At 40.1% G+C, this 27,611-nt stretch overlaps 1 protein-coding gene across 3 annotated transcripts in view; it reads right to left on the bottom strand.

The window, feature by feature from the left end:
* Positions 1–27,611, bottom strand: part of MARCHF8 (membrane associated ring-CH-type finger 8) — a 160,671-nt gene that overhangs the window by 114,324 nt on the left and 18,736 nt on the right. For 2 of the 3 annotated variants that reach the window (XM_037056708.1, XM_037056710.1), the window contains exon 2: positions 1,391–1,483. The exons of the other annotated variant lie outside the window; for it this stretch is intronic. The gene's annotated coding sequence lies outside the window, so the exon portion shown is untranslated. The remainder of the gene's footprint in view (positions 1–1,390; positions 1,484–27,611) is intronic. 3 annotated transcript variants of the gene reach the window in all.

The following is a 27,611-nucleotide window of genomic DNA, read 5'->3' as shown; positions in this document are numbered from 1 at the left end:
CCTCAAAGCCTCTGCGTGAAAAAAGCTGTGGGGGTTGTGGCAGCAGGAGAAACTTCCAGCCTCACAGGACAGATTGACGGAGGACAGATCTAGGACCCCACTGGGTCCTAGAAATACACAAACCCACCCACCTGGGAATCAGCACCGGAAGGGCACAATTAGCTTGAGAATAGAGGAAGAAGTGACTGAAGTCAGAAGAAAGTCAAGAAAGCGGCGTTGCTCCCCATTGGACCCCTACCCCACATGCAACACCTCAAGGCAGTAACCTAGGTTGCCCCACCCTGGCAAATACTTAAGGATCCACCCCTTACTACATAACAAGTACACTGAGGCAAAGAAATATGGCCCACATGAAAGGACAGATCAAAGCTCCAAAAATATAACTAAATAATGAAAAGATGGCCAACCTATGAGATGCAGAGTTCAAAACAATGGTAATCAGGATGCTCACAGAAATGGTTGAGTATGGTTGCAAAATACAGAAAAAAGTGAAATAAAGAAAAATGTACAGGAACCAATAGTGACAAGAAGGACACTGGGAATAAAATCAATGATTTGGAGAAGGAAGAAATAAACATCCAACCAGAACAGAATGAAAAAATGAGAATTAAAAAAAAAAGAAATGAGGAGAGGCTTAGAAACCTCCGGGACAACTTTAAATGTTCCAACATCCAAATCACAGTGGCACCACAAGAAGAACAGAAGAGCAAGAAATTAAAAACTTATTGGAAAACATAATGAAGGAGAATTTCCCCAATCTGGCAAAGGAAACAGACTTCCAGGAAGATCAGGAAGCTCAGAGTCCCAAAACAGTTGGACTGCAAGGAAATACACACCAAGGCACATCATAATTACATTATCCAAGATCAAAAATAAGGAGAGAATCTTAAAAGCAGCAAGAAAAAAGCAGAGAGTTACCTAAATAACAGTTAGGGACCAGAAGAGGCAGGCCCACTAAGGGAAGTCAAATGAGATAGCAGTAACTAGAGAACAACAGTCCTTTCATGTCTGCATTCAATAGAGGCTTACCACTCCTGGTTTCCCATAACAATAATAGCAAGACTGCTGTTAAGTACACAGCACCCATCTAAGATGTCCTGGATTTGGTACTGAGAAAAGCACTGTGCCAAGCCTTATTTAGCAGACTTCTAATTAACTATGCCTAGTCAAATCTTCAAAATAATAATGACTTAGGCTATTACCTTGGCTAACAATAACCTACCACAATGTGTTTAACAAATATGTAAGAAAAAGGGTCACTGATACTTTCTGCCTACTACTATAGTTTTGACTTTAGTACTTCTACCTTAGAGGAACCCTGAGCCAATTACAACCTTCAAAAACCACTTTCATATAACACTATTCTTTCAAAGCACAACTCCCAGCTTACCTGCACTAGGAGTACTTCCAGGAAAGATACCAGTGTTTTTTTCTTTTGTTTTCTTTTCCACACACAGGACTGAGGACTCTGGCAGGACCAGATCTGTGAAAAGACCAAGAAATCTTAGGTAGAGGATTCATTCTAAAGCAAGAGCATAGGTTTAATCAAAAGAAAGCCATAGAGCAATAAGCAAAGTATGGCTTAGAAGGCAACATGGAGCTTATCACTCATACTGTGCTGAGTAAAACAAGGGGGCTGTAAATAGAGTTAAAAATACTTTTCAAAACATCTCTGTAGAACAATAAATTCTGAAGACATGGCAGCACAAGAAGCAGCAGCTGTTAGCCACAAAATAGATAGCAGCATTGGTGATAATATCCATCCTGGTGGCTATTTATACAGTACCAGAAACTGAACATTTTGAAGAAATAAAATGTACATAAAGCAGAACATTTTGGGGCCTAATGAGAGGATGTAGTAAAATTTAATACAGAATTTATAATAAAGGTTCATTCATGCTTTGACAATTCTTGCCTTTTTAAGCCAACTAAATATTCCAAGTGAATGTATCTTTTTTTAAAAAGTGTGGTTTGAAAGGTAACTTTCTGGCAATTTCAATTATCTGGGAAGAGTACAAATTTTAAGAAAAAATGAATACCTTTGCATTGTTCTAAACATCTGTAAGTTATTAGTTAATAAAGGTTTCATAAACTCTATAGGCCATCAGAGGCAGTAGAATATGAAAGTACAAGATTCAGAGTCTGAGACCTGAGTTCGCCACCACTGATAGTGAGCCTGTACCACAGCATTTACAGAGAACTTACTGTTCCACAGGTCAGTTGCACTTACTTTATACATATTAAGTCAGTCTTCATAACCTATGAGGCAGATCCAACGGAAGCTGTGATACAGAGAACTGGACTAGTGCACTGAGGATCCCTCAGCTGCTGAGGGCAAGGCCACATGGCCAGAAAACACGAAGCTTAGCTCAAGACTCTGAGCTCCTAATCAGACAAAGCATTTTTTTAATTCTTCTATAGTTGTTCAAGTACAGTCGTCCAGCCATCCCCACCTCCCATTGATGAACACACTCCCTCCTTGGTTTTATCCATGTGTCCTTTATAGTTGTTCCTGAAAACACTTCCCATCTTCCCCCTCCCATTATCCCCTCCCACCTCCATTCTAGTTACTGTCAGACTGTTCTTAATTTCAAAGTTTCTGGTTATATTTTCCTTGCTTGTTTGCCTTGTTCATTAGGTTCCACTTAAAGGTGAGATCAACATGGTATTTGTCCCACAGCAGCTGGCTTATTTCACTTAGTATAATGCTCTCAATTTCCATCCATGCTGTCACAAAGGGTAGGAACTCCTCCTTTCTTTATGCTGCATAGTATTCCATTGTATAAGTGTACCATTAATTTTGGACCCATTATTTTACTGATGAACATTTAGGTTGCTTCCTGCACTTGGCTAATGTAAATTGTGCTGCTATGAACACTGGGGTGTAAAGGTTCTTTGGGATTTGTGTTTCAGGGTTCTCAAGATATAATCCCAGAGTGGAATTGCCACATCAAAAAGCAGTTCATTTTTAGTTTTATGAGGAAATTCCATACTGTTTTCCACAGTGGCTGCACAAGTTTGCATTCCCATCAACAATGCATTAGGGTTCCCTTCTGTCCATATGCTCTCCAACACTCATTCTTTATTTGTTTATGATGGCCATTCTGATCAGTGTAAAGTGGTATCTCACTGTGGTTTTAACATGCATCTCTCTGATGTCTAGTGAAGTTGATCATCTTTCCATACGTCTCTGGGCCCTCTCTATGTCCTCCTTGGGGAAGTGCCTTTTCAAGTCTTTTGCCAATATTTTATCAGGTTAACTTCCTGGAGTGGAGTTGTGTGAGTTCTTTATATATTTTGGAGATCAAACCCTGGTCTGAGGTATCATTGGCAAATATGTTTTCCCATACAGTTGGTTCTCCTTTCATTTTAATATTGTTTTCTTTACCAATGCAAAAGTTTTTAATTTGATGAAGTCCCATTTGTTTATTCTTTCCTTTATATCCCCTGCTGTAGGGGACATATTGGTGAAAATATTGCTGCATGGAATGTCTGAAGTTTTCCTGCCAATGTTTTCCTCTAGGGATTTTATGGTGTCACGACTTATATTTAAGTCTTTTATCCACCTTGAATTTATATTTGTGTATGTTTTAAGTGGTTGAGTTTCATTTTTTTGCATGTAGCTGTCCAGTTCTCCCAACACCATTTGTTGAAGACGCTATTTTTACTCCATTTTATGCTTCTTCCCCCTTTGTCAAATATTGACTGTAGAGAATTGGGTTTATCTCTGGGCTCTCTGTTCTGCTCCATTAGTCTATGTGTCTGTTCTATGGCAGTACTGTGCTGTACTGATGACAGTAGCCTTGTAACACAATTTGATATCAGGTACTGTGATCCCTCCTAACTTTGTTCTTCTTTCTCGTAATTGCTACTGCTATTCAGGGTTGTTTATGGTTCCATATAAATTTTTGAAAAGTTTGTTCTATATCTGTGAAGTATATCATGAGTACTTTAATAGCAATTGCATGAAATCTATAAATTGCTTTGGGTAATATGGACATTTTGATGATGTTCATTCTTCCAATCCATGAGCATGCAACATGACTTCATTTGTTTGTGTCTTCCTTAACTTCTTTCTTCAGTGTTGTGTAGTTTTCCGAGGTCAGGTGTTTTAACTACTTGGTTAGACTTATTCCCAGGGACTTTATTTTCTTGTTGTTATACAAATGGGATTATTCTTCTGATTCCTGAATCTGATTATTCTGTTATTGGTGTACAAAAATTCCTTTAATTTCTGAGTACTAACTTTGTATCCAAAATTCACTTATTAAGCCAAGCAGTTTTTTGGTAGAGTCCATAGGACTTTCTATATACACTACCATGTCCTCTTCAAACAGTGACAGTTTTGCTTCCTCCCTTCTGATTTGGATGCCTTTTATTTCCTTTTCTTGTCTGACTGCTGTGGCTAAAACTTCCAATACTATATTGAAATGAAGTGGTGAAAGTGGACAACCTTGTCTTGTTCCTGATATTAGTGGAAAAGATTTTAGTTTTTGCCTATTGAGTTTGATGTTGGCTGTAGGTCTGTATTACACAGCCTTTATTATGTTAAGGAATGCTCCCTCTATTCACATTTTGCTGTTTTTATCATAAATGGGTGTTGTAACTTAGCAAATGCTTTTTCTGCATCTATTGATATGATCATGTGATTTGTCTTTTGTTTTGTTTATGTGATGTATTACATTTATTGATTTGCAAATATTGTATCATCCTTGCATGACTGGGATGACTTCCACTTGATCATGGTGTATGATCTTTTTAACATATTGCTGGATGAGGAATTCCAGTATTTTGTTGAGTATTACAGTGCCTGTGTTTATCAGTGATATTGGCCTGAACGTTCTTTGTTTTGTCTTTATCTGGTTTGGGGATTAGGATAATGCTGCCTTAAAAAGTTTGGGAATCTTACTTCTTGAATTTTTTGAAATAGTCTCTGAAGCATAGACATTAGCTCTCCCTTCAATGCTTTGTAAAATTCTCCTGTGAAACCTTCCAGTCCAGGGTCTTTGTGTGCCTGAAGGTTTTGATTACTGCTTCATTTTTGTCACCTGTTATTGGTGTGTTCAGGCTTTCTGACTCTTCTTCATTCAGTTATGATAGATACTTTTATAGAAGTTTGTCCATCTCACCTAGGTCTCCAAATTTCTTGGCATACAATTCTTCATAGATATTTCTTACAATCCTTTGTATTTCTGTGGTGTCAGTTGTAATCTCTCCTCTTTCATATCTGATTGTGTTTATTTGGGTCCTCTTCTTTTCTTGATGAGCCTACTTAAAGGCTTTTCATTTTTGTTTATCTTTTCAAAAAATAAGCTTCTTGATTCACTGATCCTTAGAATTGTGCTTTTTGTCTCTATGTCATTTAATTCTGCTCTGATCTTGCTTATTTGCTTCCTTCTACTTGCTCTGGGCTGTCTTTGTTGTTGTTCCTTGAGTTCTTGCAGGCGTAGGGTTAGGTTGTTTGCTTGAAATGTTTCTATTTTCTTTAGGTAAGCCTGTATGCTATGCGCTTCCCTCTCAGGACTGCCTTTGTCGTGTCCCATAAGTTTTGGGTTGTTGTGAGTTCATTTTCAGTTGTTTCCAGAAACTTTTTGATTTCTTCTCTACTTTCAATCTTGACCCATTCGTTGTTTAATAGCATACCATTCAGTCTCCACGATTTTGGGTGTTTTGGGTTTTTTCCTGTGGGGTTGGTTTCAAATTTCAGTCCCTTATGGTCAGAGAAAATGCTTGGTATGATTTCAATTTTCCTGAATTTGTTGAGACTCGTCTTGTGTCCTATCGTGTGGTCTATCTTTGAAAATGTTCCATGTGCATTTGAAAAGAATGTGTATTTTGCTTCTTCGGGATAAAACGTGCTACGTATGTCAGTTAAGTCCATTTCATCTAGGGCATTGTTCAATGCCACATTATCTTTACTGATAGTTTGTTTGGAAGATCTATCCATTTTTGACAGTGGGGTCTTAAAATCCCCTACTATAATTGTGTTGCTGTCAACATTTTTCTTGAAGTTCTCCAATATTTTATGTATTTGAGTGCTATGTTGGGTGCATATATATTTACAATGTTTATGTCTTCTTGATGGATTCCCTTCAAGTATTATACTCAAGTATCTTCCCTTGAGTATTATGAGGTGACCTTGTGGGTCTCTTTTTATGACTCTTTTATTAAAGTCTATTTTGTCTAATCTGAGTACTGCTACCATAGGCTTTTCTTTCCCCTTTCCATTTGCTTGGAATATTTGTTTCTAGCCCTTCACTTTCATGTCTGTAGGTCTTTTCTTCTGAAGTAATTCTGTTGTAGGCAAAATATGTGTGGGTCATGCTTTCTTATCCATTCAGCTATTTCTATGTCTTTTGATTGGAGCATTTAATCCATTTACATTAAACTTATTATTGGTAGGTACTTATAATTGGTATTATTCATTGCCATTCTTTCCTACCTGTTTTCCTCTCACACTCATTTTTTTCCCCTTTCCCTGAAGCAAACCTTTTGGCATCTTTTGCAGAGCTGGTTTAATGAAGGTGTATTATTTGAAACTTCTTTTTGTCAACGATGGTCATTACTTGGCTTTTCATTTTAATTGAGAGTAGTCTTATTTGTTGGCCTTTATCATTTCTTGGAATATTACTCGGTATTCCCTTCTGACTTGGAGCATTTCCATTGAGAAGTCAGCTGATGGTCTTATCGGAGTTCCCGTGTATGTTACTTCCTGTTTGTGCTTTGCCACCTTTAAGATTCTCTCTTTATCTTAGAATTTTGTCATTTTAATTATGATGTGTCTTGGAGTGGGCCTCTTAAGTTCCTCTTGATTGGGACCCTCTGTGCTTCCTGGGTTTTTGTGAATTTTTCTCTCATCAAATTTGGGAAGTTTCCCACCATTAATTTTTCAAAGAGGTTTTCTATCCCTTGCTCTTTTTCTCCTTCTGGTATCCATACTATACGGATTTTATTACATTTCACGTTGTCCTGCATTTTTCTTAAGCCCTCTTAGTTCTGTCTGAGCCTCTTTTCCTTTTCTTGCTCTTTCTGGGTGGTTTTTTCTACCTTGTCCTCCAGCTCGCTGACCCAACCGTCTGCCTCATCTAACCTGTTTTTGATTCCTTCCACTGTGTTCTTCAGTTCAGAAATTGTATTCTTCATTTCCTCTTGATTCTTGTTAATAGTTTCTATTTCCTTTTTCATGCTGATATAGTTTGCAGTGAGTTCACTGTAGTTTCCCTGTAGTTTTTGGTAATTCCCTCTAAGCTCACTGGACTTCCTGATAACTACTGCTTTGAAATCAGTACCTGATAATTGACTTCTCTGTATTTCATTCGCATTCTTTCTGAGGCTTCCTCCTTTCCTTTTGTTTGGGATGCGTTTGTCTTCACAGTTCGTGAGACTCTTCTTGTTAGCTTCTGCTTCTTAAATTGATGTTTTGTTGACTCTGTGAGTTAATGGTGTGAACTTCTATAGTAGAGGACATGTGAGATTCAGTGGTGCAATACCCTTGATCTCCTGAACTTGCTGCTCTTGGGCTGTCATTCATGTTGGCTCTCTGGATGTATTTGGGTTTTGATTGTTGTTGAGTCCTCCTTTGGCGGGTCCTTCCCTCCAGCTGGTTAACTGAAGGTCACTCTGCTCACCACATCTTGCATGCTGTTGTGCATATGCAAGAAGGCTGTATTGAAGGCAGTTCTTCTGTCTGTCTAAGGTTCTCAAGTCTTCTATCTCGCTATTGTTCAGTTGTTTGGGGTAATTTCTCCACCATTTATTTGTAATTCCAGCTTGGTCCTCGTTTAAATTAATGTAGCTTCCACTCACTCCTTCACCTTCCTTCATTATTATCTGTTGGTGGTTCCTTTGTTGGAGGGGTTCTTTCTTCCTGCAGGTATACTGGTGTTCACAGCTCCCACCTGCTCTTTTATGTGATCAGTTGGAAGGCAAAATGGATTAATACACCAGGAGTGTATTCATGGGATATAAAGTACCAACCCATAGAGAAGAGACAGGAGATTCTTTAGATAAACATAGTGTTTAAACATGACATTTAAACATGACATTTCACCAAACCAGTAACTTTTTAGAAAAGGTGGAAAAAAAGATAAGACACTTGTTAAAGCAGGAAAGGATTGTTACTTGCATCCAGAAAACAGTGAGCTTGTGGGAGGTCAGATCATGAGACACAGTGAAAGTAAAAGATAGAAAATAGATGTGGAAAACTAAACAAATGAAGGAAACTAAAGAAGAAATAAAAAATACTAATAAAATAAAAAAGTGAAAATAATGAAAAAATAATAGTACAACTAAACAGTAACTTGCAAGTTCTCTGGAATAGCAAAGTAAACTCATCTCAGTTTCTCAGTTGTTGTGACGATCCCTCTTTGGGTCTGACTCTGGTCCTTTCATAGCTCCAGGTCTTACTGTATCAATTGTGTGTGTGTGGGGGGGGGGGGAGACAAAAAAGAAACTTCCTGCTGGCTCTGGCTTTATACCAGCCAGCAAGTTCTGCTGGTCTTCCTCACTGCAGCAGGGTAAGAGGGATTGGGTTTCCCTTTTCTCCCTTCCTGTGGTTTTAAATGCTTGGAGGCCAGGTCTGGGCTATACTCCTCACAGTTCCCCAGCCCCCAGCCCGGTTCCTCAGTTCCCTGCAGGGTGCCCAGTGTACTTCAGCGCAAGGCCTCCACCTTCTGTCCACCAGTTGTGCTGTCCTTGAGGTGCATCAGTTAGGGGTAACTCGCACACCACCTTTTGATTCTTCGCTGTCCTAGGTTCTAGGGACTCTCAAATTCTCTTCAGGGTAGTTCAGATCCCCCACTGAGTTAAGTCTTTCTAGGGACTGCTAAAGCCTTGAGCCCCGCTGCCCTGCTCGGTGGAGGGCACCTCCTCTTTCCTCTTATTGAGCCAGTCCAGCCCACAGGGCAGGAGCATGCTGTGCTGCAATGGGTATGGTGCATGCCTCTTGGGCAGCCTTCATGGGTGCACATCAGGTGCCTTTTGCCACTGCAGTAAGGGAACAGGCAGGGATGTGGCCGAGGCCAAGGTGGCAGAGGGGGCACAGTCAGGGGAGACAGGTAAAGTCGCTGCGGGAGAACTCCCTTTTACAGCTACAGAGAGCCTCCTTTGTTTTTGTTTTTTTTTAACCAAATTCTTCTTGTTCAAGCCTGCCACTCCAAAGAAGCACCAGGCCTCTCTCACAGCCCAACTTTCCAACCAGACCAGAGACAATCCAGGTCAGGGTGTGCCACAGCCTGACTCTTCTCCCTTCTCCAGGTGTCACCTGGCTCCCAAATTTCTCTGCTAATGACCTAGCCAGCATCCACAGTCTCAGCGGATACACACTACCACTGTGCATTCGCCACTTCATATTTATTCACTTCAGCAACTTCAAGCATCCAGGTCCATCCTGGTGCTGCTCAAACCTCCGTTTGGCAGGGGAGGGAGCCACTGTCCTGGCTCTCTTCCAAGAATCCTTTGGCCAGGCAGGCAGGCACTGAGCCTGGGGCTGCAGCCACCCTGGTCCTCACACTGGTCCCACAGACCTTATCATCCCAAAGCACTCTCTTTACCATCTGATTTTTCAATATCCTCTAGTTTTGGCCTCCAATCTTTGTATATGCCTCAACCCAATGGGATACTGTTAGCTGTTCACTGTGTTCCTCAGGTGTTTCACCTGTACGCAGGGGGAAGTGGACTCTGCTCCCACCTACCTCCTCACCATCCTAGAAGTTCTGTCTACTCCAGGTACTTTTTTCTTTCTTTATTTAGCAGGGTTCTTTGTATTCCTTTGCCTTTATGCTTTTTAATTTTAGGGCCCTTATAAAATATAAAGAATGACACAACAAATGTGGTAAGAGTTTTTGTAAAATAAACAGTGTTATATAGATGACAGCTAAATGTCTACAAATATGCTATAATTTTTTCATTTGACTCTATATTATAGAACACAATATTACTGATTCATAAAAACGTGTTCAGTTCTTTGGAAATACTCTTACGGATACTGACATTTCAGTAAATATGAACATTAAATCTCTAAGATTAAAACTTCCATTAATATGACTAGAAATCTACATTTCCCTCTTGGCTAGATTCTCAGAAACAAAATAAAATTCCTAAAATTCCAAATATGCATTATATTCATCAGTTTTCACATAAGAACAAAAAAGATAGGAAATTTTTAAAGATTTCATTTATTTAACTTTAGAGGGGAAGGGAAGGAGAGAGGAAAAGAAGTATTAATGTATGGTTGCCTCTCATGTGACCCCTACTGGTAACTGGCCTGCAACCCGGGCGTGTGCTCTGACTGGGAATCGAACCACAATCTTTTGGTTCGCAGGCCTGCACCCAATCCACTGAGCTACATACATCAGCTGAGGCAGGAACTTTTAACTTATCAAACATTACTGTAGCAGGATTATTCATTTTCTTGGATAAAGAGCTTTTATTTCTATATTTTAAATAGTTCCAAAGAGAATACTGAAACAGCTTAGAAGGATATAGGACAGACATGTCACCATGGCACTAGGAAGAGATATAGGCAGTCAGATTTTGGCCATTAGACCTTCCATACCCAACATGCAGACAGCCCTCAGATCCTAAGAAAACCAGTATTCTCACTGGGCAGAAGCTAGTTAGGCAGGCTGACAAGTGAAATTTGGACCTATGGGACCAGAATCCACACTAGGAATTAGGCACATAATGAAAGGAGTTGAAACTGAAAGAAAACATATACTAAAGGAAGATCCTCAAAGAGTCACAAGCAAGACCAAGGTCAGAAGGCAATGAAAATCATATACAGAAGGTAAAAAATAGTGAAAACATACCATCAACAGGAGTATCAAACCTGTGGCCCATGGGCTATATGTAGCTCAGGATGGCTATGAATGCAGCTGAACACAAAATCGTAAATGTACTTAACACTCTATGAGATTTTTGTAATTACATGTCACAGTGAATTCAATGTGTGCCTGAGATAAGTCTTCTTCCAGTATGGCCCAAAGAAACCAAAAGGTGGGGCACCCTTGCAGCAAAAAAAAAAAAAAAAAAAAAAAAAGAACAAAGGTTCTGGCTGCAGGGGAAACTTAAGCACACATTAAGAGAAGAGCACAGATGCCACAAGCCCGTAAATGTCTTTGTTCCCTATTATTACATCAGATCCTAATAGCCTTTCAGCTCCAGTTTCCTTCTGGCCTTAAAATAACATTATTTTTCTAAAGAACACTTAACTGAGTTTATGTTCCTTAAAATAAAAAAACCCTCATATATAATAAAATGATAAGATATATTTAAATATGTCAAGAAAATAAAGCAAATAGAAAAAGGTCTAAAAAATAAGTAATATTGTAACTTCCCAGTCTTTTAAAATTTCCTTATTTACTTTAATTGTTGTTCAAGTACAGTTCTCTCTTTTATTCACATCCCAGTCACCCCCCCCCCCGCCGTGTTCCCCACTACATCCCATTTCCAATTCCCTAGTATTTGACCATGTGTCCCTCATACTTGTTCCTGCAAACCCTTCCCCCTTTCCCCTGAAATTCCCTCCCCTCCCACCCCTGGTCACTGTCAGCCTGTTCTCTATTTCAGTGTCTTTGGTTATATTTCACTTGCTTCTTTGTTTTGCTATTTAGGCTCCTGTTAAAGGTGAGATCATGTGGTATTTGTCTTTCACCGCCTGGCTGATTTCACTCAGTATAATGCTTTCAGTTTCATCCATGGTGTTACAAAAGGGAAAGGGCTCCCTCTTTCTTTCTGCTGCATAAAATTCCATTGTGGAAACTTACCACAGTATTTTGATCCAATCATTTACTAATGGGCAACTAGGTTGCTTCCAGCACATGGCTATTGTAAATTGTGCTACTATGAACATTGGGGTGCAAAGGTTCTTTTGGACTGGTATTTCAGGGATCTTAGGATATAGTCGTACGAATGGAATTGCTGCGTCAAAAGCCAGATTCATTTTTAGTTTTATTAGAAAATTCCATACTGTTTTCCATAGTGGTTGTACCACTCTGCAACCCCACCAACAGTGAACTAGGGTCCCCTTTTCACCACAACCTCTCCATCACTTGTAGTGTGTTGCATTCTTTATTATGACCATTCTTAATGGTGTGAAGTGGTATCTCACTGTGGTTTTAATTTCCATCTCTCTGATAGCTAGCGGTATTGAGCATCTTTTCATGTGTCTCTGGATCCTCTGTATGTCCTCCTTGTAGAAGTGTCTGCTCAAGTCCTTTGCCCACTTTTTAATTGGGTTGTCTTCTTAGAGTGAAGTCATGTGAGTTCTTTGTATATTCTGGAGATTAAATCCTTGTCTGAGGTATCATTGCCAAATATGTTTTCCCATACAGTTGGTTATCTTTTTTATTTTAATACTGTTTTCTTTAGCCACGCAGAAGTTTCTTATTTAGATGAAATCCCATTTGTTTATTCTTTCCTTTATGTCCCTTGCTATAGGTACATATCAGTGAAAATGTTGCTGCATGAAATACCTGAGATTTTCCTGCCTATGTTCTCCTCTTAGATTTTAACGGTGCTCTGGCTTATATTTAAGTCTTTTATCTACCTTGAATTTATTTTTGTGTATGGTGTAAATTGGTGCTCAAGTTTCATTTCTTGGAACATAGCTCTCCCAACACCATTTGTTGAATGGGCTATTTTTGCTCCATTTTCCATATCTGCCTCCTTTGTCAAAAATTAATTCACCACAGAAACTTGGGTTTATTTCTGGGTTTTCTGTTTTGTTCCGCTGCTCCATGTGCCTGTTTTAATGCCAGTACCAGGCTGTTTTGATTACAGTGGCCTTGTAATACAGTTTAATATCAGGTATTGTGATCCTTCCTACTTTGCTCTTCTTTCTCAAAACTGCAGCAGCTATTTGACCTCATTCATGGTTCCATGAAAATTTTTGAACTGTTTGTTCTAGGAATGTGTGAGAAAAATGCCATTGGTACTTTAAGAGGTATTGCATTGAATCTGTATATTACTTTGGGTAGTATTAACATTTTGATGATGTTAATTCTTCTGATCCATGAACACAGTATATGGTTCCATTTGTTTGTGTCTTCCTTGATTTCTTTCTTCAGTGTTGTGTAGTTTTCTGAGTACAGATCTTTTAACTGCTTGGTTAGATTTATTCCTAGGCATTTTATTTTTATTTTTGCTATATCAAATATGATTCTTTCTTCATTTCTGCTTCTGATGTTTCATTGTTAATATACAAATAATGTCTTTGATTTCTGCATATTGACTTTGTACCCCACTGTTTTCCCAAATTCACTTATTAGGTCAAGCAGTTTTTGAGTAAAGTCTATAGATTTTCCATGTACACTATCATGTCATCTGCAAACAATGACAGTTTTAGTTTCTCCTTTCCAATTCGGATGCTCTTTATTTCCTTTTCTTGTCTGATTGCTGTGGCTAAAACTTCCAATACTATATTGAATGAAAGTGGTTGAAAGTGGACAACTTTGTCTTCTTCCTGACCTCAGTGGAAAAGCTTTCTGTTTTTGCCCATTGAGTATGATGTTGGCTGTACATCTCCCATATACAGCCTTTATTATGTTGAGGAATGCTCCCTCTATTCCCACTTTGCTGAATGTTTTTATCATGAATGAGTGCTGTACCTTATCAAATGTTTTTTCCGAATCTATTGATATGATCATGTGATATTTGCAAATATCAAACCATCATTGCATCCCTTGGATGAATCCCACATGATCATGGTGTATGATCTTTTTAATACATTGTTGGATGTGATTTGCCAATATTTTGTTGAGGATTGTAGTGTCTATGTTCATCAGTGACATCGGCCTTAAGTATTCTTTCTTTGTTGTGTCTTTACCTGGTTTTGGGATTAGGATGATGTTGGCTTCATAAAAATAATTTAGGAGTCTTCCATCATTTTGCATTTTTTAGAATAGTCTGTGAAGGATAGGGGTTAGCTCTTCCTTAAATGCTTTGTAGAATTCTCCTGTGAAACCATCTGGTCCAGGGCTTTTGTGTGTCAAGAGTTTTTTGATTACTGCTTAAATTTCATCTGCTGTTACTGGTCTGTTCATGCTTTCAGCTTCTTCATTGAGTTTTGGAAGATTGTATTTTTCTAGAAATTTGTCAATTTCACATAGGTTTTCAAACTTCTTGGCATACATTTCTCATAGTAGTTTCTTACAATGCTTTGTATTTGTGGTGTCAGTTGTAATCTCTCCTCTTTCATTTCTGATTGTGTTTATTTTAGTCCTCTTTTTTCTTCATGAGCCTGCTTAAAAGGCTTGTCAATTTTGTTTATTTTTTCAAAACACCAGCTCCTGGTTTCATTGATCTTTAGAATTGTGCTTTTAAGTGTCCATCTCACTTAATTCTACTCTGATCTTGGTTATTTCCTTCCTTCTACTTCCTCTGGGCTGTCTTTGTGGGTGTTCCTCAAGTTCTTATAGGCATAGGGTTAGGTTGTTTGTTTGAAATGTTTTCTTTTTTGATAGGCCTGTATCACTAATGAGTTTCCCACTCAGGACTGCCTTTGCTGTGTCCTATAAGTTTGGGGTTGTTGTAAGTTCATTTTTATTTGTTTCCAGAAACTTTTTGACTTCTTCTCTAATTTCATTCTGGATCCATTCATTGTTTAAAGCATGCTATTCCATCTCCATGATTTTGAGTGTTTGTATTTTTTTTCCCCTTGGGGTTGGTTTCTAGTTTCAGTCCCTTGTGGTTGGAGAAAATGCTTGGTATGATTTCATTTTTCTTCATTTCCTTGAGGCTTGTTTTTTGTCCTTTCACGTGGTCTATGTTTGAAAAGGTTCCATGCACATTTGAAAAGCATGTCTTTAGCTTCTTTGGAATGAAGGGCTCTCTATACAGATATTTCTTAAGTCCATTTCATCTAGGTCATTGTTCAATGCCACAATATCTTTACTGATAGTTTGTTTGGAAGATCTGTCCATTTTTGACAGTGGGGTCTTAAATTCCCCTACTAATTGTGTTGCTGTCAATATCTTTCTTGAAGTCTTCTAAGATTTTCCTTATATATTTGGGTTCTTCTATATTGGGTACATATACATTTACAATGTTTATGTCTTCTTGGTGGATTCGTCCCTTGAGTATTATGAAGTGACCTTCTGGGTCTCTTTTTATGACCCTTTTGTTGAATTCTATTTTGTCTGATATGAGTATTCCTACCTGGGCTACTTTATCCTGTCTGTTTGCTTGGAAAATTTGTTTCCAGTCCTTCATATTCAGTCTATGTAAGTCTTTTGCCCTGAGGAGGGTCTCTTGTAGGCAGTATACGTGTGGGTCATGCTTTCTTATCCACTCAGCTATTCTATGTCTTTTGATTGGAGCATTTAATCCATTTACATTTAAGCTTATTAATGATAGGTACTTATTCATTGCCATTTTTGTATCTGTGTTCCTCTCTGTCTCTCTTTTCCTTCATTTCCTTAGAGCAGTCCCTTTAGCATCTCTTGCAGAGCTGGTTTGATGGTGGCGTATTCTTTTAGACTTCTTTTGTCTTGGAAGCTTTTTATTTGGACTTCTATCTTGATTGAGAGCCTTGCTGGGTAAAGTAGACTTGGTTGCACACCTCTGGTTCTCATTACTTGGGATATTTGCTGCCATTATCTTCTTTCTTGGAGCATTTCCATTGAGAAGTCAGCAGCTAACCTTATTGGGGCTCCCTCCTATATTACTTCCTTTTTTCTCCCTTGCTGCCTTTAAGATTCTCTCTTTGTCTTGGAATTTTGCCATTTTAATTATGATGTCTTGAAGTGGGCCTCTTTGGGTTCCTCTTTATTGGAACTCTCTGTATTTCTTGCATTTGTGTGACTTTTTCTCTCATCAAATTAGGAAAATTTTCCATCATTACCTTTTCAAATAGGTTTTCTATCCCTTGCTCTTCTTCTTCTCCTTCTGGTATCCCTATTATTTGGATATTATTACGTTTCATATTGTCTTGCATTTCTCTTAATCCCTCTTCTTTCATTCTTTCTGAGCCTCTTTTCCTTTTCTTGCTCTTTCTGGGTGTTTTTTCTACTTTGTCCTCTAGCTCACTGATCCGATCTTCATCGATCCTGGTTTTGATTCCTTGTATTGTGTTTTTCAGTTCAGAAATTTTATTATTCATTTCCTCTTGGCCCTTGCTGATAGTTTCTATTTCCATTTTCATGTTGATATAGTTTGCAGTGAGTTCATTGTAGTTTCCCTGTAGTTTCTGGTAGCTCATTGTGAGCTCACTGAATTTCCTGATAACTAGTGCTTTGAAATTAGTATCTGATAGTTGACTTGCCTCTATTTCATTTAGCATTCTTTCTGAGGCTTCCTCCTTTCCTTTCATTCGGGGATTGTTTCTTTATCTTCCCCTTGTTTGTAAGACTCTTCTTGTTAGCTTCGAGATCTGTTCTGGCTCCCTGGGTTTACGGTGTGAACTTCTGAGGTAGAATACCTGTGAGATTCAGTGCTGTAGTCTCCTTGATCTCCAGAGCTCACTTGTCTTGCACTGTTATTTAAGTTCGCTGTGTTTTTCCTTGGAGTTTCATTGTTTTTCAGTCTTTTGTGGGTCCTTCCCACCAGCTGGTTAACTGAGGGTCACTCTGTCCACCACCTCTTGTATTTTTTTGTGGTGGTGAGGAAAGGTTGTTTTGAAACTGGTTCCATGTGTACAAGGTTTTGAGGATTCTCTTTTGCTCATGTTCAGTTGTTTGTAATGGGTAGTTTCTCCACTATTTAGTTGTATTTCCAGATAGGTCCTGGATTGAGGTTTGTGAGGTTTCCATTCACTCCTTCACCTTCTTCTGTTATCTGTTGATGTTTTCTTTGTTGTTGACTTTCCCCTTCCAGTGGGTATCCAGGTGTTCACTGTTTCCATCTACTCTTTTTTTGTGCCCAGTTGGAGGGGAAGGCAAAATGGTTTAAGACAGCAAGAGAGGATTCTATGATACTTACAGTAGCAGCTGATAGGGAAGAGATAGGAGATCCTTTGGCTATGTATAGTGTTAACCGTGATCCGTCACCCAACTAGCCACTTTTTAGAAAGGGTGGAAAGAAGGTATGACTCTTGTTGGGGAGGAAAGGATTGCGAGTTCGATGGAGGAAGCAGTGAGGTTGTGGGAGAAAAAAGGTCCATAAAGAGAGACCTAGCAGGTCACTTCATAATACTGACGAGAAGAATCTACCACGAAGACATAAACACTGTAAATGTCTATGTACCCAATATAGAAGAACCCAAATATGCAAGGAAAATCTTAGAGGATTTCAAGAAAGATATTGACAGCAACATAATTAGTAGGTGAGTTTAAGACCCCACTGTCAAAAATGGTCAGATTCTCTGGTAAGGTGAAAATAAAGGATAGTAAATATGTGTAGTGTGTGAGCAAACAGTTAACCACTACAGTAATAGAGTTCTGGAACCATGAAGTGGGCTACGATCTGGGAGGGGTGTTGTGTAGCATTTACAGTAGTATGGAACAGCTATTATTTACAATAATACTAGAGCAACAATCATATGACAGAATCTATGTGATCTGGATAATAAGAACACTGAGTATAGGACCTTAAGTAATGTGCTAATGGAACACAAGTGAAGCGAAGGACAGCAATACACTATGAAACTAGCAATACACTATGAAAGAGAGGTCAGGGAAAATCTGCCAAGTGATACAATACAACCAGCCAAGCAAAGCAGACTATACACAAAAAAGAAGAATACAAAAATAGTATTAAAAGATGTAAAAAATAGTAATAAACATATAATAAAATATTTATATACATATTTATTTTATTTAAATAATATTTATATTATTTATAAGGTGGAAAAATAATAATAACACATATGCAATAGCTTGGAGGTTCTATGTAATAGCAAAGTGAAATCTCTCTCACTGTCTCAGCTGTTGTGATGCCCCTTCCTTGGGTCCAACTCTGGTCTTTTCACAGTTCCAGGGTTGATGTTTTTTTTGTCTCACTTGTCAGTATCAAAATAAAAAAGGAGAAGAAGGAAGGGAAGAGGGATAAAAATGGGAAGAAAGGAAGAAAGAATAAAACAAGAAAGACAAATAGAGAGGAAAAAGAAACTGAAAGATAAAAAATAAAATTTAAAAACAAAACATAATTTAAAATAATAATAAATTAAATTAAATTAAAAAGCCTCTTGGTTTCAAAGTGGCCAAACAGGTTTTTCTGGTCTTGGTGGCTGCAGCAGGCTGAGGGGCTATTGGTATGGCTTTTCTTCCTTCCTGATCTGCACTCATCCTGTGTGCTCATCCTGAAGGTAGCCTGGCACCTCTCCCTGTCATCTTGGGTGTGGGATCCAGGCTTCCCTGAAGGCGCACTTTCCCCAAGGGTTACTGCTGTGGGCTGTGGTGCAGGCATGGCGTACGTGCTCTATTGGCCAGGCTTCCTCAGTACCATAAGTCTATATGCTTCCCAGTGCTGTGGGGGTGAGCAGGGTCTTCACATAACCTTTCATGCAACCTTGGGATCACTGCCTTCCAGGCTGGCTGGTGGGGAGGCCAGAGCAATTGGTGCAGGAGAATCCCCCAACAGTGTCTTCCTTTTCACTTTTTCTTTTTGAGAAATTCCTCCTACTCAAGCCTGCCGCTCAGTACACTGGCCTGGCCTCTCTGACAGCCCAATTCTCCAGCCAGACCAGGGACGATCCGGGTCAGTGCCCATCACTGCAAGACTCTCAACTCTCCCAAGGCAGCAACCACAGACTCCGCGGGTGATCAGAGCCCCTGGGTGTTTGCCTCTTTGTCCTTATTCCCCTCTCTGGGACTTCAAGCAACCAGGTCTCTCCCAGTGCTGCTTAAACCTTGTTTGGCTGGGGAGGGAGAGAGCAGTTGACCCAGCTCTCTCCCAAGGACTTGGTAGTAAGCAGGCGCCAGGCCTGGAGCTACAGCCACCCTGGTCCTGGAGCTGGTCCCTGAGACCTTATTGTCCTGGAGCACGCTCCTTACCGGAGCGTGCTGGTTTTTCAGTGTCCGCTACAATTTTTCATCTCTTATTTTCATATATGCTGGGGTACTGGTGGCTGTCTGCTCTGTTCCTCTATGAATCAGCTAGGTTTTTCTCCCATTTGTAGGAGGAAGTGGAATCTGCTCCCTTCTACTCCATCGCCCTCTTCCTTTGTTTTACTTCCCAGTTCTTTTTGATAAAACTATGTCTTCTAGACATGTAGGAAAGAATTCCCGTCATCTAGGACAGCAGAGCATTTGTCCAGCTCATTCACAAATGGTAATAAATAACTAAAACGTATTAAAAAGGTGGGAGTCAGGTCTTGGCCAGGCTGCTCAGTTGCTTGAAATGCTATCCCACACACCAAAAGGTTATAGGTTTAATCCCCAGTTAGGGCGCACAGCTAGATTGCAGGTTTGACTCTCAGTTGTCACATGTACAAGAGGCAACAAATTAATGTTTCTCTCTCTTACCTCTCCCCTCATTTCCTTCAATGCCTCCCTCCTTCCCTCCCTCTCTAAAAGCAATGGAAAAAATGTTCTCTTGTGAGAATTAAAACAAAAGTCCTGAACTGAATGGTGAAATTTCATTAAGCATTCAAAGAATTACTAACACCTACCATTCTAAAAACTATTCCAAAAACTTCAGGAGTAGGAAAGGCTCCAAAGCTCATTTTACTAGGTCAGCATTATCCTAACTTTGAAACCAGAAGACACTACAAAAAAGGAAAATTATAGGACAAGAGCCTTGAGGAACATAAATTCAAAAATACTCAAAATATTAGCAAACCAAATTCAGCAATACATTAAGAACAGCATGTACCACAAACAAGTGGAACTTATACCTGGGAAGCAAGGTCAGTAGTTTCCTTAAGTCAATTAACATGATAAACCATGTGAACAAAAGAAAGGATAAAAATCATATGATAATATTAATAGATGCACAAAAAGCATCTGATTAAACCCAGTACCCACTTATGATAAAAAAAAAATATTCTCAGCTTAGTGAAAATAGAGAGAACATGCCTCAACATAATAACAGCATATGTATATGACAAATACATAGCTATCGTGATATTCAATGGAGAATAACTAAAAGCATTTCCCTTAAGATCAGGAACAAGACAAGGACATCTGCTTTCCCCACTCTTATTCAACACAGCACTGGGAAGTACTAGCCACAGCAATCAAACAAGAAAAAAAAGGTATCCAAATTGGAAATGAAGAAGTAAAACTGCCATTATTTGCAGATGGCATGATACTGTATACAGAGAGCCCTAAATAGTCCACCAAATAACTATTATAGCTGGTAATTAATTCAGTAAAGTAGCAGGATACAAAATATTCAGAAATCAGTTGGCTTTTTTACACATCTATAGTGAAACTAAAAAGAAAAAAAAAAACCTAAAAAAAATCCCATTCAAAATTGCATCACAGAAAAATTAAATACCTTGGAATTTAATCAATAGAGAAAAAGACCCATACTCAGAAAATTATAAGACACTTGAGAAGGAAATTGAAGAAGATACAAATACATGGAATTATACACAGTGTCCATGGACAGGAAAATAAACATTAAAATGTCCATACACTCAATAAATCTTACTATCAGCAGTGGCGGGAGGAGAGAAGTCCATACTACCCAAAGCAGTCTGTAGATGCAACACAATTCCTATCAAAACACCAATGGCTTACTTCACAGAACTAAAACTTTTATGTGGAACCACAAAAGATCCCAAATACCCACAGCAATTTTGAGTAAGAAAAACAAAGTTGGAGGTATCATGCTACAAGATATCAAACTATACTACCAGGCCACAGTAATCAAACATCATGGTACTGGCATACAAACAGACACATAGGTCAATGGAACCCATACCTATATGGTCAATTAATATATGACAAAGGAAGTAAGAACAAACAATGGGGGAAGAGAGTCTATTCAATAAATGGTACAGGGAAAATTGGGAAGATACGTGCAAAAAATGAAACTAGACCACCTTCTTACACCATATATAAGAATAAATGCAAAATGGATTAAAAACTAAATGTAAGACTCATAACCATAAAATTCCTTGAAGAAAACACAGGCAGTAAAATTTCAGATATTTCTCTTTAGTAATATTTTTTTCTGATATATCTCCTAGGGCAAGGGAAATAAAAGAAAGAAAAAACAAATGGGACTACATCAAGCTAAAAAGTTTTTGCACAGCAAAAGAAACCATCAACAAAACAAAAAAGCAACCTACTGAATGGAAGAAGATATTCATTCACAAATGATACATCCAATAATGGCTTGATAGCCAAAATTTATACAGAACTCATACAACTCAAGACCAAAAAACAAACAGTACAATTAAAAGGTGGACATGTCTCCAAAGTAGTACATATGGCTAGTGCACACGTGAAAAGATGCTCAACATCACCTATCAGAAAGAGATATCACCTCACTCCTTTAGAATGGCTATCATCAATAAATGAACAAACATCAAGTGTTGGTAAGGATGTAGGAAAAAGGAAATCCTCATGCACTGTTGGTAGAAATGCAGACTGTTGCAGCCACTATGGAAAGCAGTAGGGAGAAGTCTCAAAAAAATTAAAAATGGTACTGCCATGATTCCACTTCTGGGTATATATCCAAAGAAACCCAAAACACTAATTCAAAAAAATATATGCACTGCTATGCTCATTGCAGTGTTATTTACTATAGCCAAGATATGGAACCAAAGGTGCCAAGATATGGAACCAAAGGTGCCAATCACAAGAAAAGTGGACAAAAAAGGTGTAGTACAGATGGAGTGCGGAAGATGGCAGCAAGGTAGGTGGGAGCTGAAACCTGTTCATGTACCCAGGTAAGAAACCTGTTTCTTACCACCTGTTCGTGCACCCAACTGGGACACCTAGCTTATCTTTTGAAGAACAGAGTGAATAGCCAAGGGAATTCCACCTTATATGAAGATTGGAAGCCAGAGACTGCAGAGGATGTTTATAAACAGATGGTAAGGAGATTATGTAGGCCAATGAGAAGGTCCCTAGTACCTGCTCTGGGGAAGCTGTGATCCCCAGGCCCAGCACCAGGGACCTGGTGGCTGTAGGAGCTTTGGAGAAGAGGCAGATCAGCAACTGTAATTTCACATCTCCCTCCCCTCCCAGAGTGCAGAAACCAGTCCTGGACCAGGAGAGACCCAGATGCTTGAAGTCGCTGAAGGGATAAAGACACAGTGGGAGACCCACAGAGGTGGTATGCCCTGGCTAGGACTCTTGTCACTGGCTGGGACAGTACCAGAGAAAATTGGGGAGTTGGGCTGAGACTGACCCTGACACAGATAGTCTCGGGACTTGGGGCTGTATGAAAAGTCAGGTCCTTGTTAAGAATAGCCAGCTGTAACCCAGGGGAATTTGCTTAAAAAAAAAAAAAAAAAACCGTGTCTGGTGTGTCTCAGTGGATTGAGCGCTGGCCTCCAAACCAAAGGGAGGGAGGTTCAATTCCCAGTTAGGGAACAGGTGACCAATAGGGGGCACATGAGAGGCAACCACACACATGTTTCCCTCTTTCTCCCTCCCTCCCTTCCCCTCTCTCTAAATAAATCTCTCAGCCACTGTGCAAGGTACTCTCTTGCAGGGCACTTGCTAAGAACCACGGGAATAAACAAGACAAATTAACTAAAAAAAAAAAAAAGGCTGTTTAAAGAACTCTCATGAACAAGCTGGGCCAGTGAAAAGGATGGAGGAGGGATGTGATTTGCTCCAAATCAGGACACCTCATGGACTGATCAAAGGGTGGTACAATGAGGTAGATTAAAGTCGTCAGCCTGGCACATATGGACAGTAGGGGCCGTGCAGTGCTCTGATGGCTTGGGCTGGAGGATGGACACCTGTGAATACTGTAGCCCAGAGCAATACCCCAAAGCACAACTACAGAAAAGGACTGTAGCCCAGGCCCCCTCTACCTGAAATATCCAGGAAGACCAGCAGAACCTGCTTGGGTGATATAAAGTCTGAAGGAGGTTTTCCCCCGCCTTATTTCCAGTAAGACAATAACCTGGAGCTGTGAAAGGATCAAAAACAGATCCAGGGAGAAATCAGAAGAGTAACACCAACAACTGAGACAAGATACACTTTGCTACCCTACAGAACTCGCATTTTATTTTTTCTTATTATTTTTATTATTATAATTTTATTCTTTTTATCTATCTTCCTTCTGTTGTTTTCCTTGTTTGATTTTATTGTTTTACTGATTTTCTTTTTTCTCCATTTCACATGGCATTTTAATTTCCTTCACTTCACTCATATTCCAATGACATACTACTCTCATTGTTTTACTTTTTATTCTTTTTATTCAGATTGTATATTTCTTGCCATATTATTATTTTCCCAATTCCCACACAGCACTTTTTCCTGGTCTTGATCCACTTCACCATCTTCCTGAGCTTTATTACTGCTCTGGTTAACTTTACTCTCTCCCACACTACACCACATTTCTATCCCTTACTCTTACTGTATCTTACCATTGACCCTCCCATAAGTGCTCTGCTTTCTGTAGTCAGCTCATATTCTTCTTCCCTTCTAATAAGAGCCTTATCTCTTTTTCACCTTTTATAAAAACTGGCTAGTTGGGTGAAATACCATGGTTATTGATGTACTTGTCTAAAGAATTTCCTATCTGCTTTCTACTTATTGGTACTTTAAAACTCATAAAATATGCTCCTGCTGTCTTAATCCATTTTGCCTTCCCCCCTGCCACTGGTCACATACAAGATAGGTGAGAATTGTGAATACCAGTAAACTAGCTAGAGCAAAGAACCCACCAACAAAGGAGCCACCAACAGGTAAAACCCAAGTACAACAAAACAGCCTAAACATATACAAGAAAGGACAACTCTTGAGCATCCAGACGAGATCAAAGAGACCACACCACTAAGTCCCACAACTCCTAACATAAAAGTTCACCCTACAAAGACAGCTAGCAGAGTAGAGCATCTAGAATCACAGAAACAAACAAAAACAGTCACCTAAATGGGGAGACAAAGAAAGAACCTGCAATCAAAAGTAATGGCAGACAACCCACTAAAAGAGCAAATGAAAAGGAGGCAAGCAAACTACCAGATATAGAATTCAAAAGAATGGTTACAAGCATGCTCAAGGGACTCACAGACAACTATAAGGAGCTGAGTCAGAACTACAACAGTATAAAAAATAGAAACTATAAACAAGAACCAGAAAAAAATAAAAAATATGATATTTGAAATTAAAAAAAACACATAAGAAGGAATTACATGCAGGCTGGATGAAGTAGAGGACCAAATTAGTGAGTTGGAACACAAAGTAGAAAGAAATACCCAGGTAGAGCAGCTTCACAAACAATGACTCAAAAAATATGAAGACAGCATAAGGGAACTGCAAATAACATGAAATGGAATGCATTTGAATCATAGCAATACCAGCAGTAGAAGAAAAGAAGAAAGGAATAGAAACTCTGTTTGAAAAATGACAGAAAACTTTCCAAACTCGGAGAAGGGAAAAACCACTTAAGTTCAGGAAGCACAGAAGACCCCAATCAAGATGAACCTAAAGACACTTATCGCAAGACACGTCATAATTAAAATGCCAGTGGTAACTGGGAAGATGGCAGTGAGATACGTGGGAACGGAGTCCACTTCCCCCTACATACAGGTGAAATACCTAGCCGATCTTCTGAGAAACAAAGGAATCAGCCACCAGTACCCCAGCACATATGAAGAGTGGAGACCAAAAATTATAGAGGACACTGAAAAATCAGATGGTAAGAAAGTGCTTCAGGACAATAAGGTCCCAGGGACCAGCTCAGGGACTAGGGCAACTGTAGCCCCAGGTCTGGTGTCTACCAGGTCTGCCTAGGATTCTAGGGAGGGAGCCAGGTCAAGGGCACCCTTCCCTCCAAGCAAGGTTTGAGCAGCACTGGGAGGGACCTGGATGCTTGAAGTTGCAGTGGGGGAAATAAACATTAACTGGCAAACACACAGAAGTGCTGTGCTCCCACCGAGACTATGGATGCCAGTTGGAAGAGTTGGGCAAAGAGGACCCTGACCCGGTCAGTCCCCAGTTCGGTTGGAGAGCTGGGTTGTACGAGAGGACAGGCAGGCTTGAATAGGAGGAATTTTTCAAAAAGAAAAACTCAATGGCTCTTTGGGGAATTCTCCTGCAGCAGCCATCAACCTCCTGTGCCCCTACACAAGCCCATCGGGGCAGGTGACCTCCTGCTGTGGCGGTAGAGGCCACTGATTCACAACCAAACCCCCAGGGAGCAAGCACACCTGAACCTTCAGGCTTCAGCTGCTGGTCCTGCCCCAGTAGCGGAGGCCTAGTATTCAAGCACACAGCCCCAGGACAGAGCGCACCTGACCCCAACCACCCAGAGGCACCTTGTACCTGGCCCCTGGGTACCAGGGGCAGCAGCAGAGGAGGCATTCATCCCCAGCGGCAGGCACCAGCCATGGAGGAATCCCCACCCTGCAGGGAATCTTGGCTCTCTAAAAGAAAGGTAAAGACCTCCCCACAGAGGAGGGCTCAGGGAGTCAGCAATGCCCAGAAAGACTTAACTCCAGCAGGGGGCGCTGAACTACCATGAAGGGACTCTGAGACTCTCTAGCATCTAGGACAGAAGTGAGCAAAAAGGTGGTGTGTGAGTTGCTCCTAACTGGTACATCCCGAGGACAGTACAACAGGTGCACTGAAGGTATACGCTGGTGCAAAAGGGCACTGTGGGGCCTGGCAGCAAACTGAAGAACTGGGCTAGAGGCTGGGCAACTGCAAAGCATGCACCTCAGACCTGGCCCCCAACTCCCATAAAACCACAGAAGGGAGAAAAGCAAAACCAATTCCTCAGCCTGCTGCAGCCAGGAAGACCAGGAGAATTGGCTTGTCCAGTCTGAAGCCAGCAGGAGGCTCTTTTGTTTTAAATTCCTTCTTCCTTTCTTTTCTTCTTTTTTTATTCCTCTTCCTTTCTTCCCTTTTTTTATTCTTTCTTCCTTCCTTTCCTTCCTTCCTTCCTTCCTTCCTTCCTTCCTTCCTTCCTTCCTTCCTTCCTTCCTTCTTTTGTTGAGACAGTAAAACCTGCAGCTGTGAAAGGTCCACAGTTAGACCCAAGACGGGTCATCCAAACAACTGAGACAGTGAGACAAATTTCACTTTCCTACTCCAGAGAACTTAAAAGTTATTGTATGTTTGTATTATTATTTTTCATTATTCCCACATCTTGTATTGTATTAGTATTTTTGTATATCTCTTCTTTCTGTCTAGTCTTCTTCACTTGGTTTGTTAAACTGCATTGATGACTGGTTTCCCCTGCTCTCTCTTTCATAGTGTATTTTTAATTTTTCATCTTTCACTTCACTCGTGTTCAATTAGCACACTATTCTAGGTCCTACACTTCCTGTTCTTGTTATCCAGATCACATAGATTCTGTCATGTGATTGTTATTCCATTACTATAGTAAATAATTTCTGTTCCATACAATTGTAAACACTACACAGTACCCCTCCCAGATCACAACTCATTTCACCATTTCCTGAACTTTGTTACTGTTTGTTACAAAGTTCTATTCTCTCACATACTATTTTCTATCCTTTATTCTCAATTTACCTCATAATCTGACCACACACAAGCTCACTGCTTTCTAGATCCAACTCACAATCCTCCCCCACCCCCAACAGGAGTCTTATCTTCTTTCTACCTTTTCTAAAAAGTGGCTAGTTGGGTGAAATAACACAGCTAATCATACAGGGTGCAGCCAAGGGGGTACCAAAAAAAAGACTTGGAATGATGTCCTGAACTCAAAGTGTATAGGAATATTGGAGAGACATATAAGATGTCCTCACCCCTTCCCCCGACAGGTATGAGTTGGGGGAAGGGACACATGGAGCAGGAACATACAGGGCTGTTTTGTACAGCCACAGCCTTGCAGCTAATCCATGGCATGGTCATTTAACATATCTACAGCCTTTGGCAGGTCACTTGGATATGTTAAATGGCTGTAGCCAGGCTTGGAGCCAGGGGGATGAAGTCACTTCCCCCCCAAAGATGGAACTGGGAGGCAGGTCCCCCGAGTTACAGTGCCTGTGTGGGAGCTTGGAGAAGACTGGCTCCATGACATGGGGCCACACCTGCCCAGACTCACAATGGCAGCCCAGTAAACTCATAATAATACAGAAATACTAGCAGATGTAACTGATCATGGGAGGAGTCAGCAATAGGGGTACAGAAATAGATTGGCACGGGGATTTAGACCCAGACACAGCAGCCATTGGGGAGAGAGCCATGCAGTTTTGGACAGAGTGAGGACCCCCTCTTGGCAAGGTGAAAGTGAGAGCCATGCAGTTTTGGGCAGAGTAATGACTCCCTCTTGGCGAGGTGAAAGAGGGAGCCATGCGGTTTTGACACACTGTAGACCCCCTCTTTCCCAGGTGAAAGGGAAAACCATGCAGCTTTGCCAGAATGCAGATCCCTGCAGCCAGGTGAAGAAGAAAGACACACGCTTTTGGTGGAGTGCAGACCCCTGCAGCTTTGGTAGAAGAGGCCCACACGGCTTTGGGGCGCTCCCTTTGGCCATGTGGCCTGAAAAGCAGGAGACTTTGACTGGAACTTGGTACAAAGAACTCTTGCCAGTGGAAGGTGTCACATGACTTTGGATTAATTGGAGATGCTGCC

Source organism: Sturnira hondurensis, unplaced genomic scaffold (genome assembly GCF_014824575.4).
Source record: "Sturnira hondurensis isolate 20B ecotype Veracruz unplaced genomic scaffold, ASM1482457v3 Scaffold0009125, whole genome shotgun sequence".
Taxonomy (NCBI): Eukaryota; Metazoa; Chordata; class Mammalia; order Chiroptera; family Phyllostomidae; genus Sturnira; species Sturnira hondurensis.
Note: the sequence above shows the minus strand (reverse complement) of the source record. Positions and strands in the feature narration are given on the sequence as shown.